This window comes from Arvicanthis niloticus, chromosome 28 (genome assembly GCF_011762505.2).
Source record: "Arvicanthis niloticus isolate mArvNil1 chromosome 28, mArvNil1.pat.X, whole genome shotgun sequence".
In the NCBI taxonomy this organism is placed as follows: Eukaryota; Metazoa; Chordata; class Mammalia; order Rodentia; family Muridae; genus Arvicanthis; species Arvicanthis niloticus.
In genome coordinates, this window is record NC_133436.1 from 6,321,672 (window position 1) to 6,336,068 (window position 14,397).

The 14,397-nt window shown below is 36.3% G+C and overlaps 1 protein-coding gene and 1 non-coding gene across 8 annotated transcripts in view; one reads left to right on the top strand and one right to left on the bottom strand.

Moving 5' to 3' along the window:
- The window catches only part of Qki (QKI, KH domain containing RNA binding), a 109,955-nt gene that overhangs the window by 41,905 nt on the left and 53,653 nt on the right, over window positions 1-14,397 (bottom strand). The gene's annotated exons all lie outside the window — the stretch shown is intronic.
- On the top strand, window positions 2,188-2,294 carry LOC143440193 (U6 spliceosomal RNA). Its single transcript, XR_013108035.1, has one exon. It is a non-coding gene; the product is annotated as a U6 spliceosomal RNA (small nuclear RNA).

Consider the following 14,397-nt stretch of genomic DNA (forward strand, 5'->3'; position numbering starts at 1 on the left):
CCCAATTTTTCCAAATGGCTCCCATCACTTGGTTCTCTACAATAGGAAATCTCCATGGTCGTATCTTCAAACACATACTCAGGAAAAATCATCTAGTTATCAAATTTATTTTATCAAGAAATTCTATATTGAAGTTTGAAAACTTCTAATTGCTTTTATTTTCCTACTGGTATTATCTATCTCTCCCTATATTAGTTTATTAGAATCCTAGCAACAGCTCTTTTGAAACACCTCTGGGGAGAGGTATGCCTACAATACCTACGTTTATCCCATCTATGATCTGCTGAAGTACATGAAAGGGTCTGTTTTACAGATCCAAAGCTGCAGTATCTCCAGGACACAACAAAAAGAAATCCAAAATTAGTCCCCATAAGGATCCAGTATTAACAGTGTAGCAAAAAACAGAGGCCTAGAAACAGATCAATGACTAATCCAATGAACATTTGCAAGTAAAGACAGGTGGACAAAAGAGTATATACTATGTGGCACACTACAGCACACTACAGCCTCCACTGCAAGATGGTTTTTGGTTTGTTTTTTTTTGTTTTTGTTTTGTTTTTAACTCTTATTTTATGTTCATTGTGTGGGAAGTTGCAAGACTGGAGGATGGAAACAAAGGGACAGGAAGATGAGTGGGATTGGGGTGCATGATGTGATATGGACAGTGTCTGACTAATGACACCTGATCCTTCACATGCACACACGTGAATTCATTCCCACACATACAGAAAGAAAAAAAAGATACTAAGATATGAAATCTGTCTCAGCAAGTAAAAAAAAAAAAAAAAAAAGTCCCATGAAAGCCTAGTACCTGAGTTTGGTCTCTAGAATCCACAGAAGAACACAAAATTCAACTGATGAAAGTTGTCCTCTAATCTCCACAAACATGCTATAGCACATGTATGGCCTGGCACACGTGTACTCACACATAGGCATGCATGTGCATATGCACATACATAAACAATAATTCTAAATACAGTATTGAAAAGAGTAACTATATATAGTTACTGTACATAGAGAACAAAGTAATTCAACAGGATATTTTTAAACCCAGGGGTTGGATCAAGCACAGCATATGAAAGGTCATAATATATTAAATTTCCAAGTGTCTACCATGTGTCATACATGTGCAGGACTTAGAGGTTACTGAAAATAAATTACTGTGAGCTAAACCTGTAATTGAGAACATAGCAAGTGTTTATATGAAAATATGGATGTATTATAAAAAGAATGGCAAAGAAAATCACTCTTTTGATGAAAGTATTACTTAAGATTGAAACAACTTTAAATGCTTAAGTAAAAACAAAATAGATCAGATTCTCAGTAACTGTTCAAAAATCACAAACAACATAATGTATAAAGGGTCTGGCTTTTCTTCATTTGTTCAGTGACATTTCCTATAGCTAGAGATGACCTCAAGCTAAGTAGTACAGAACTCCAGCACACTCAGATTTGATTGTTGATCACTCATAAGCTGATTTCACAAATAATGCTGACTGAAAAGAAGTGCAAAACTCATAGAAGACTAACATGGTATGTTCTTATTTTATTTTTTGAGACAGGGCATCTTTACATAGACAGGCTGGCCTTGAACTCAGAGATCTACCCTGCCTCTGTCTCCAGTTTGCTGCATTTAATGTGTGTGTGTGTCACTGTGTCTGGTCTCAACAAATTAAGTCTTAATTTAAAAGGCAAAACTTCATGAGAGTATCTTCTGAAACATATCTGTTAACTCTACTTCAACTAACAGTTTACAAAAATAATTCTTTTTCCTGAAAATGAGAAAAAAAATTAAAAGCAATTAGTATTTTTAAAACAAACTTTAATAATCCTAAATTCTTGGACTTAGAATAAACCTTTTAAAAGGCAAAACAGAATTAAGCGAAGTAACAAAAAGTTTAAAGTGATGGTGTTTTATTTTGTTGTGAATAGGGGGTTGTAGACCCCCTATTTCAGTAGTTCTCTAGCTCAACCCAAATCCTTGGACCTATCTTGTCCTAGGGAACTAAATGACTAAAAAGAACTAGTTTGATGCTAATTGAAACTAAAATATGTTTTTAAGCCTGTGTTAGATGTCTAAGTTCAATGAACAAATATAAAAAGAGCTTATATTAGTCTGAAAACCTTGGAAATTGGTGGCTATAAAACTTTCAATGACATTTAAGGATGTTAAGAATATACTCTCTTGTGCTCGATTCGACAGCACACATACTAAAATTGGAACGATACAGAGAAGATTAGCATGACCCCTGTGCAAGGATGGCATGCAAATTCATGGAGTGTTCCATAGTTTTGGGTACAGGGGAGAAGTTCCTGAACAGAACGCCAATGGCTTATGCTCGAAGATCAAGAATTGACAAATGGAACCTCATAAAACAGCAAAGCTTCGGTAAAGCAAAGGACACCGTCAATAGAACAAAGTGGCAACCAACAGATAGGGAAAAGATATTTACCAATCCTACATCCGATAGAGGGCTAATATCCAATATATACAAAGAACTCAAGAAATTAGACTCTAGACAATCAAATAAGCCTATTAAAAAATGGGGTACAGACCTAAACAAAGAATTCTCAACTGAGGAAACTCGAATGGCTGAGAAGCACCTAAAGAAGTATTCAACATCCTTAGTCACCAGGAAAATGCAAATCAAAACAACCCTGAGATTCCACCTCATGCCAGTCAGAATGGCTAAGATCAAAAACTCAGGTGATAGCAGATGCTGGCGAGGATGTGGAGAAAGAGGGACACTCCTCCATTGTTGGTGGGATTGCAAGCTTGTACAACCACTATGAAAAGCAGTCTGGCGGTTCCTCAGAAAATTGAACATAGTATTACTTGAGGACCCAGCTATACCACTCCTGGTCATATACCCAAAAGATGTTTCAACATACAACAGGGACACACGCTCCACTATGTTCATAGCAGCCTTATTTATAATAGCCAGAAGCTGGAAAGAACCCAGATGTCCTTCAACAGAGGAATGGATACAAAAAAAATGTGGTGCATTTACACAATAGAGTACTTCTCAGCTATTAAAAACAATGACTTAATGAAATTCTTAGGCAAATGGATGGACTGGAAAATACCATCCTGAGTGACGTAACCCAATCACAAAAGAACACACATGGTAGGTATTCAATCACTGATAAATGAGTATCAGCCCAAAAGCTCACAATACCTAAGATACAATGCATAGACCACATGAAGCTCAAGAAGAAGAAGGAAGACCAAAGTGATTTGGTCCTTCTTAGAAGGAGTATCAAAATACTCAACCAGAGCTCCCAGGCTCTAAACCTCCAGCCTGGGAACACAAATGGCTCCACCTGAGTTAAAGATGGCCTTGTCAGGCATCAGTCGAAGAGGAGGGCCTTGGTCCCTGAAAGTTACGATTCCATAGTGTTGGGGAATTCTAGAGCAGGGAGGCAGGAATGGGTAGATGGTGGGGCACATTCTCAAAGAAGCAGAAAGAGGGGGGATGGGATAAGGGGTGTTTGCGGGGAATGGGAGATGGGATAACATTGAAAGGTAAATAAATAAAATATCAAAATAGAAAAAACAGGTAATGGGTCTGGCAATTGTAGTCAAGCAGTCAAGGCTTTTTGTCAACAATTTATTATGGGGACTTCGTATAATCCTCAAGGACAAGGTATTGTGGAAGAGGCCTATGGAACTCTAAAAAGATTGGTGAGACAAAGAATGATGCCTACCTATAAGTTTGTTGAGTGCCCTGACAAGGGTGACTGGGGAGCTGTATTGGACATAAGTTCCTGACCCATCTTTGATTGACTATATCCCAGATGGAACAAGCTGCCTTGCCTCAAGTTTTTAGACCTTGTGGGATAGAAAATCAAAAAGAGAAATTATAATGTCTCTTGTATTCTTCTTAAAGGTGACCAGATATTAGGACTCAATCATGTACTAGTCTAGAAATCAATCCAATATTGGAAATAACAGTCTACTTTTGGTAGACTGGATCTGGACTTTGTCAGAGACATATCTGGAAGCTACCTGTAGCTCACTATGATGTTACAATAGCAAGAGATAAAGTTGGGACGGGATCTGGATTTCAAACAAGGGTTAGTGCATGTTTTACGTCTCTTTTAATTGTCAAGCTAAAACTGGTTTTGTCTCTTCTACAATATTTATTGTAAGTTGCACTGACTGTATTAATTTCCAATTGTGTTAGTGTGTTGAAACATGGCATGTTTGTTATGGGGAGGTCTATCAACCAGCTTTCATCTCACTGCCCTGAGTATTAGAAAACCTTGATTCGCTGAAAAAAAGCTTGAAAATACTGGAAGAAGTGAGTTAGGCTTTAAGCAGAAGCAAGAGGGTAGCGGGCTTGATTACTGCTGGTATAACAGCTTTAATTCCATTAATTGCTAGCACCACTGCTTCTGCAATAGCATTGACACAGGGAGTTAAGACAACAATTTTTGTTAACCATCTAGCAAAAAAAAAATGTTACTAATGTATTGAGTATACAAGAGGATTTATATAGGTATCTGGAACAATGGATGATGCTCTATAACCGCTTCAAACTATCTGAAGGAGGTTCAGGGTTCAAGAGTTAGAAGCCATCCCAAGTATCATGACAAATATCACTGGAGTAGTGTTACTTTTGAAATTCACAATGATTGTCATTATAATTAGAAAAAAGTTGAAAGACACCTGTAGGATATTTGGCATAATCCTAACACCTCTCTGGGTGTGTTAACTTTGCATAGTGAGATTATAAATTTAAAGAATGCTGCTCTGTTGAGCTTTGATGCTGCAGATAATGCTGATAAAATTATCCTTGGCCTTAGGTCAGTATTTCCATTTGGTCAGGAATGGCATATATAGCTTGATCAGGCTAGCCCTTCTTGTCCTGGGAATACTTCTATTTCTCCCCACTGTGTTAAAGCTTGTTTCTAACTACATCAACAGTCTGGCAGTTAAAGTACATGACTTGAAACTGATAATTGACCCCCCAGACAAGAGTTATTAATTTAACAGGCTGGCAAGCCAAGGACGGGTAAGATTCTGCACAGAACCTTACCAACCTAAGACATAAGTACATTGCTTTTGATAATGCATATTCCACGATGGGTAAGAAAGGCAATCTTGTCAGAATGACCTAAGATAGGCTCAGTCTTGTTAATGAAATCAAAAAGGGGGAGAGGTGGAGAACCTTTGGAGCTGCTTGGCAAGAAGTTGACATGGGCCAAGGGCAAGAAAATGGGCTGCTTGGCAGAAATATGACATTGACCAAGGACAAGGAAGTAGGCTTCAGGAAAGAATCTGACATTAGGCTAGAACAAAGAAGTAATTTCAGATACGAATCTAAATCATAGGCTACAACAAAGAAGTAATCTCAGGCAGGAATCTAAATATTAGGCCAGAACAAAGAAGTAATTTCAGACAGAAATCTAAATTTTAGGCTAGAACAAGGAAGCAGGCTTCAGATGTGAAAATGACCTTGCGCTAGGACAGGGAAGTAGGGTCAGATACTTTGGTCATCCTGATAAGCCTTTAGAAACAGTGATCATGGGAGTGTTCACATAATTGGGTTTAATGCCTTGCTTTTTCTTTGACTATTTATGTTTATTGTCTTGTTTGTTCCTTGACTATTTGCATCTATTATATTGCTAGACACTCAACCTAGAACTGACCTTAATACATGCATGTAATTAAAATGAAAGAGGGTGGTATAGGATAGGGGTTCTAGGGCGGGGAAATGGGGCAAAGGGATGACATCTGTATTGTAAATAAATAAAATATCCAATAAAAAAGGAAGGAACTATGAAAAAAGAATATACTGTCTCTCAAATTAATAACACAGTGAAAAGAAAAATCTATAATAACCCAAAGGACTCATATTATAGAAAACAGATTTTAACCCTAAAGGGCTAACAAAAACCAAAGTGGTCAGAAAACAGCTTGGGTGTGTGGGGGTGGGGATTCTTTCCATCAGAAAACCAAGCATATTTTAGCTGCTTAATACAAGTTTGAGTTTTAGTATTAAGGTCACTGGTGGAACCACTGCTTTCCATATCAAAAAAAGCAGGTAATTAGCACTCCTGGCACCATCCCCTATCACCAATGCACACAATAGATACACAGTAATGGCTCTCAAAGCTCAGGCTCTGTTACAGCAGAGCTCCACTGGTGTGTCAGAGTCACACTCGCTTCTCTATTACACAAGCATACATTTACTGCTCAGCCAGACACCTATAATTAAGCACAAGAGGACTATAATGCTAATATTCAGGCTAGCTTGCAAGTTAGGGGTCCCCCCTCCTCCCCATAAGGATGATTGCCTTTCATTTTAAAGTTTGAAGTAGCTACAGTTCACTTAGTTTTGATTACATAGCAATTAGATATGCAAATACACAGATCCAGAAAAATACATTTTCAGGCTTCAAATTGTGAGCAATCAGGCCCATTCTCTTCTCTTGTACATACAAGCAAACTCATTAACCAAGTATTGTCTCAAAGCATCTCTTTTTCAAGCTCTCCCACCCGTTTGGTAATGTCATAAACATCCCGAATACATGCAGCTGCCATCTCTTTTGGTGACTTCCTAAATGTGTATTCAGGAGCATGGAAAATTACCAAAAAGAAAAGAGCCTACATATCCTAGCATCAATGCCAAGTTACTGTGGTTGGATAATGTACAACTTATTATAAAACTTATTAAAATTACTTTTTAATATACTCAGCTTTTTAAAGCTGAGTGTGTATTATTTTAGCTCATGTTTATAATTAAAACACAATAACTAGATTAAGTTGAAGAACTGTCTTTGAGGCCAGCAAGAGCTATTTAGTAAGTTCTAGGCTAGTCTGAGCTATGAGCACAAACCTGCCTTTAAAAAAAAATTCCTATTAAATGATACCAGTAATTAATACACTGAAGAAAAAAAAAAAAAAAAAAAACCACAATAAAATTTGGGTCCAACAAGAAAATTCAGCAGGTAAAGGTGAATGTCAAATAAGCCTGGCAAGTTGAGCTTGGTTCGCAGAACAAAATAACAAACTCCAAAGTTGTCTGTCGACACAGACGATAGACATACATACATGCAGGCAGGCAGACAGACAGACAGACACACACACACACACATGCATGCACGCACCCCATGATACAAGCATACTGTTCACAGAGATACAGATCCAAAAATATTAACAAATAAATTAAATGCTATAAGATACTACTAAATAATCTAGCCACTTGACTGAAAACCATTTAAAACTTTGTAAGTTTTTTACATTACCATGTAGAGAATCATGCAGTGTAAAGAGAACAAAAAAAAAAAAAAAAAAAAAAAAAAACATGAGCTGGAAAATTATTATGATCACTCATATTATCTACAAAATACCCCTACCTTTTTGCTTATAGCATAGGAATTAGTAACATCACTTTTATGTTTCAAATTTTAACCTTATGCTTTAGGGAAAAATATGGCAATCAAAATTGTTAACCAACTGACCAAATAAAAGAGCCAAGCCTACCCTTTTAACTGCTAAGTGATACTAATGAAAAAAAACATCATTTTTAAAAACGTTCTTGCCAAAGGCTTGAATCTTAATCATGAAAAATAGAAACGCTATCAAATCATTTAAAATGAAGGCCAATAGCCTATTTTAAGTAGGAGACTAAAGAATACAGCACACAAATGCTGTTTGTGACGTGGACTGAACTGGGCTGGGGGAAGAAATACAATTAAAAAAAAAAAAGCTAGAGAAATCTGAATATAGAAAGTCTACTGAACAAGGGCATAACGCAATATGAAATCTTTGGAATTTAATAAAAGTATCTTTTTAAATTTTCTTCAGTATTTTTAAGTTCTCTGTGTGTATGTGTATGTGTATGTATCTGTTTGTACACATTTATGTGCACAAGAGTATTGACATCTATGGAGTCCAGGAAAGGGCATCAAATACCCTGAAGTTACAGGAAGTTGTGAGATAGATAGATAAGATAAGATAGATAAGATAAATAGAAAGAATGAATTTGGTCTATCTTAACAGTCATTTTAAAATAGAAGAGCAATAGAAAATTGCAAGAGAAGTATTTTACAGCTAAAAAAAACTAAATAAAAAAATACAACTACTAGGGTAGACTGAGAGGCTCAGTAGATTCATGAAATTGCCTAACAATATGCTGTTAACACGGCTAAAGATGTTTTCTAACTGATGTTCTTCATTGCAGGATTATGGATAGGAAAATCAAGCAATACAGCACACGATATAGACAAGTGGTACTTTCCTATTAATTCTGTCACTGCTAAACAGGACACTCCAGAGCAAAAACATGCCATATATAACCAAACTACAAAAGTACTCAAATATTCCTTAGCTGGCTGTAATCCACTCAAAGCTTTAATTTTTGAAGGCTCATTAAGAGGACCTAGTGATAAAATGGACTCTCCCTTTACTGAAATTCATGCCTGATTTCACTAGACATGGACAATTAACTTATCCTGTGATTAGATCCATGGCAGAGTAATTTAAATTTTATAGGTTACTTAAAATGTGACTTCATTTTAATAAACAAAGAAAATTCTCATTTGGGTTCATCTTTTTACCCCTTAAAAACTGTCTCACAATTTTAAGGATTGCACATCAAAGTAAAATAATTATTTAAAAACCTAAATACTCTAAAAACCTCAATACTCTAAAGTTACTTTCTACTTTTGAAACAAATATGAGGGTAAAAAAGGCAGCAAACAGGCTCCATAAGAACCAGTTGACAGCATGCCACAAGTTATACTATAGCCTGTAAACAGGTTAAGTCAAGCATGCTTACAAAACCTTAACAGCATTTCCCATTGGCTAATTTTATCTGCTGACGAAGTTTAAAATAAAGTTAAATTGTCTTAAAAGTCCATTTCTCTGAAAGCTAATTTTACTGGATTTAACAATGAGAATGTCTCCAGTGAGTTTGATTTTTCTTAAAAGTGTTTTTAAAACCATAGATGCTTTGAAAAGAACTGATTTAGTCTTTTGCAAAAGAATAAATGTTAAGGTCTCAATCTGAAATATCTCCCATAGATTCATATATGAACACTTGCCTACCCTTCCACCACCCATTACATGGTTTGGGGGGATCTGGAACCTGTAGGAGGTGAGGTATAAATGGCACAGACTACTGAGGTGGTAGGTTTAGAGTGATACCTAGCTCCTCTTTCACCTGACCTCTCTGTTTACTCTTTGGAAGAAATATGAAGAGCAAGCCACACCTGGAATTTTCCAAGATGGATGCTATGATAAGACTATATCCCCTGACCAACAGACCTTCCTTCCCAAAGTTTGACAGTTATCTGACTACAGGGATTTAAAAGGAACTAATACAGTAGGCTTTTTTTCTATTTTAAAAACCAACCACTTCCAAAGCTCAACAAGACATCATGTCTTCACTTGAGCAAAAATACAGGATGAAAGTGTCTTAGAGTTACTATTGGTATGATAAAACACCATGACCAAAAGCAATTTGGGGAGGAAAGGATTTATTTCTATCACAGTTCCATATTAATAGTTTATCAACGAAAGCAATGAGGCCAGGAGCTCACAAGAAGCAGGAAGCTGGAAGCAGGAGCTGATGCAGAAACCATTGAGAAGTGCTGCTTACTGGTTTGCTTGCTATGGGTTGCTTAGCCTGCATTCTTAGAGAACCCAGGACCACCACCTCAGAAATAGCACCATCCACAATGGGCTGGGTCTTCTTCCATCAGTCACTCCTTAAGAAAATGCACTACATCTGGATCTTATGGGAGCATTCCTGAACTGAGGTTCCCGCCTTTCAGGTAACTCCAGCTTGTGTCAGGCTGACCTAAAACTAGCCAGTGCATAAGTAAATCAAGTTATTAGCTGTCAGCTATACAGACACCTTTAAAGACACTGGCATTGTGAACTATGGCAAAAGACACTGAGACACAGAGATGTGTTGTTAATTTAATGTGTTATTAATATTAAGGCCAGAGGACTGATGAGATAGTGGATATAAAATTTTAATTTTAGTTTGTTTGTGGGGTTTTTTTTTTTTTTTTTTTGATGCTTAAGAAATCACATTTTAATTTTCAGGAAATGACAGAATGTGTTTATGAGTTAAAACAACAACAGAAACAAAACTTTCTTGCCACTGTTTTTTTAAAAAACTATACTATAAAATCATTATCAAAATAGCAACCTTGCTCTAATCATATTATAGAACCCTCTCAGCATGCAGAAAATCCTGGGCCTCCTTTTCATGACTAAAAACACTTCATTCCATTTCAAGAATGTCATCTAAAAGAACCATGCAGTAAGCATAGCCTTTCTACACACATAGCTGTCTTCATTTTCACTCTGTCTTTTTTATGTACACCAGCAGGTTGCTCCATGACAAGGGTGCACCAGAGTTTACACATTCTCTTACAAGATGACATCTGGGTTATTTCCAATACAGAGCTATTGTAAGGATAGTTGTTAGAAACTCTCTGCATAGGTTAAGCATATTTTTGTTTAACACAAAGAAACATGGTGCTGATTGGTTATAAATTATACATACACATTAATATACCAAATTGTACCTCATAAAAGTATCAATTATGAGCCAACTAAAAATAAAATTTCTATCTATAAAAGGATCAAAGAACTGACTATTCAAAGACATGAATCTTATTTTATTACAAGAATAGAATTTCTAAGTGGGTTATCTGAGGCTTCATTATCATTTGTGACTTGCCTCTTCAGTCAATTTCTTCCAGGGCTGTCAAGTTAGTTTTCTAAAAAATAATTAACATGACATTAAACAACTGCTTACAAAAGGAAAATAAATTTTAACATAGCATTCAACTTTGTCTTCAATGCCAATTCAAACTACTCCAACTGTACCTCAAACCTTTCTTTTACTATGGCACCTCACCTCTAATTTCTGGAAATTCATCATCTAGTATCCATAAAGCCTTCAAACTATGAGAGAACTCACTAGTTCTTGTATTTTTTTAACAGCATAATCTACAAGCACTGTGAAGCTGCACTGCTATTGTTGCTGTCAATAACCAACCAGCCCATTGGTAAAAGCTAGTTTAAGGTAAAAGTCTTAAAAGATAGTATTAACTCCAAGAGGTAATAAGAACTAAGTAACAATCATCTATAGTATTATAAACAGAAATATCAATTGTTACCATAAAGATGATTAAGACTAACTAGCCTAGTCAGGTTCTTTCTAAGCCAAATTAGGTAGCAGCAGAATTGGACAGTCTCAGTTCTATAGCAACTGATCTGTTGCCATAGCTAAATACTACTATTCAAGCATATTTGACTTAAAACCCCACTTAAAATGAGAAAATCTTTTAACGTTTGCTACTCACTACTTCATCTTGTCAAAATTATCAACAGGCCCAGTGTGGTGGCTCACACACGCCTTTATTCCTACCACTTAGGTGGATGGATCTCTGAGAGTTCAAGGACAACCAGCAATACAGAGAGAGCCCTGACATATCAAAGAGAGAGAGAGAGAGAGAGAGAGAGAGAGAGAGAGAGAGAGAGAGAGAGAGAGAGAGACTGACTGACTGATTGAGTAAGAGAAATATGGCCTACTAGTTAGGTTGCCCACACAGCCTGTGGATGATACGACATCCATAACATGCAGGCAAGACAACTCAGGAGAAATAGCTCAGTGGTTAAGAGCATTTCCTGTTTTACTGGAGGACCTGGGCTCAATTCCCACCACTCACCTGGAGACTCACAATGGTCCAGAACTTCAGTTCAAGAATCTGATACACCCTCTGCTTTTTACACCAGGCTCACACAAGGTGCACAGACATACATGAAGGCAAAACATTCATGTATATAATATAAAAATAAATACATTTTTCAAGAGTGACATTAATGTGTAAAGGGGATGTGGTAAGAGAACTAGGTTAAGTAAAAAGAGATAATTCAGGGCCAATAAGACCAAGTTATATATGCTTATATGAAATTGTCAAAAAAAAAAAAAAACTTATAAAATATTCTTTTTAAAAAGTAACCAAAAAAAAGTAACAAAGGAGAAAGTGGTTTCTGATATGATACAAAGGAAGGAATAAGAAATATAAAGCATGAGAAAAAGGCCCTTTCAGCTAAGAATTCTCTGAGAAAGTCAAAACTTACCCAATCTAAGGCATAATTATATATAATTTGCTTTTCCCTGATGCCCGTAAAAGATGCTAAGTCTCCTACATAACACATAGAAGTTTAATTCTGTTGGTAATGCAATGGATACACAGACACACATACACACTTTCCTTTTTATAATTCTTTTCTGAATATAAGACAAGCACAAAAGACAAACACTAGACCATTGTTTGTATGTATAACAGCAGGAGATTAGATGTAATTGAATAGTGACATACTGCAAGTGAATGTGATATAGTTATTAAGAGAAACTGCTATCTATATAAACGTGTTCCTTTTAAATGCTGTCAAGTAATGGTGTGAAGTGTAGAAAATACTGAGTATACTGTAATCTATGGAACCAGTGGGAAATTATACACCTGAGCAGATACACCTGGCATGTGTGTGACTTTCCATAACCACACACAGGACAAGGAGGTGGATGAAAGGACTGGGCTAGTGAGATGGCTTAGTGGATACAAGTATCTGTTGCCAAGCCTCGGAAGCTGGGTTCATTCTCTAAGCCTCACAAGGTGGAAGGAGAGAAGCAAGCCCAGCAATATGTCCTCAGACTACCACATGAGCATGGTGCCTATAACCCACCCCCATACTAACTACTACTATTCTGAATATTTTAAGGGATAATGATTTATACACATAGTCAGATAAATCCTAAGATTTATAAATAAATTGCTTTCATTGTCAACACCAGCAGCTAGTGTTTTTCCTGTTACAAAATTGTTTTATCTTAGCATGGAACAAATGAATCATCATTTTACATCGATGAGAGAAAAAATAACAGCAATCAAGTGAAACACACAACTGTTGATATGCATTCACAGTGAGAAGGAAAAAAAAAGCAGACCTTGTTCTTCACCTTTACAGCATTTCTGAGAACCAGTTCACTATGTAAGAGGTAGTGAATACAAAACTGAACCTTTCTTCAAACTTTTAACATAAAAACTCTTATCTTGCTAGTAAAAGGCATAACCTGTTTTGCAACAAGTAAAAAGTTGATAAAATAATCAGGCTTGCTTACATCATAGAGAAATCAGACTTAATATATGGAACAAAAATGAAGACAGGTATAGATCTTAATGACTACACTCTTCTCATCAAAAATATCCAAGAAATATATGTGACAGCTATGTAAAATGCTACCATGAAAAGGTAACCAGCCACTGAATTCTCTGAACAAACTATAGTCCCTCACATAAAGGCCCTGTTCCTTCCTCCTCCGCTGCCCCACCTGCCACTCTAAGGAAGTGTACCATTATTTTCTTACCTGTCTCGCTTACCCTTCTTAATAAACCCCATTTCTGCTTTTAAAAAATTCACAATCAAGTATAGCTCAGTGGTAGGTAAGACATCTTGGGTACATTCCTCAGCACTCCAATCAATCAAATCTTTGTAAAATGCAGTAAGTCCTTTTGATAAGGTCTTTTTAAAAACAGTAGAAAGGGAAAACTGGGAGAATGGAGCTGAGTAAAGAAATGGCTTAAAACAGTGATTCTCAACTTTCCTGACATTGCAGCCCTTTAATACAATTCCTCATGTTGTGGTGATCCCTAACCATGAAATTATTTCTTTACTACTTCAAAACTGTAATCTTGCTACTGTTATGAATTGTAACATATTTGGAGATAGAAGTTTGCCAAAAAGGTTAAAACCTGTAAGCTGAGAAACACTAGCTTAAGGGCTCTACCACTCAATCATAATGTAGATGACATTCAAATGTATATAACTTATGGATTGTGGGGTTTTGTTTTGTTTGAGATAGGGTTTCACTGTACAGACCAGGCTGCCCTAGAACCGACAAGAGATCTGCATGCCTCACTGCCTGTGTAATGCTGGTATTAGAAGGGTATGCTAACCTACCTAGCCCTGGATATAATTTCAACAAGCATTTTAAAAATTACATTTATGGGACATGAACTTTGAGTACTGAGTACATATTTGGTGACATAAAAAATTAACATATTACTAAGTCTATTTTAGAGCTACCTAATACAATATTTAAAGTTGAAACTATATGCCCAGAATTTACTCCTCAAATAACCTAACTTGCAGTGGGGAGAAATGGGAAGGGCAATAAGAAGTTCCTTTCTGAAAGAAGTGGTGGTGGTGTGGTTGGTAGAAAAGTAACAGTCCATTAGGCAGCTGATTGTCCTGCTGTTTCAATTTTTTTTCCACAATGAAAAGATGTTTTAAATATTCATACCTGTGCTTACGGTATTATTTACTGAGAACAGAGTATTCAACAGAATCAATAAAACAAG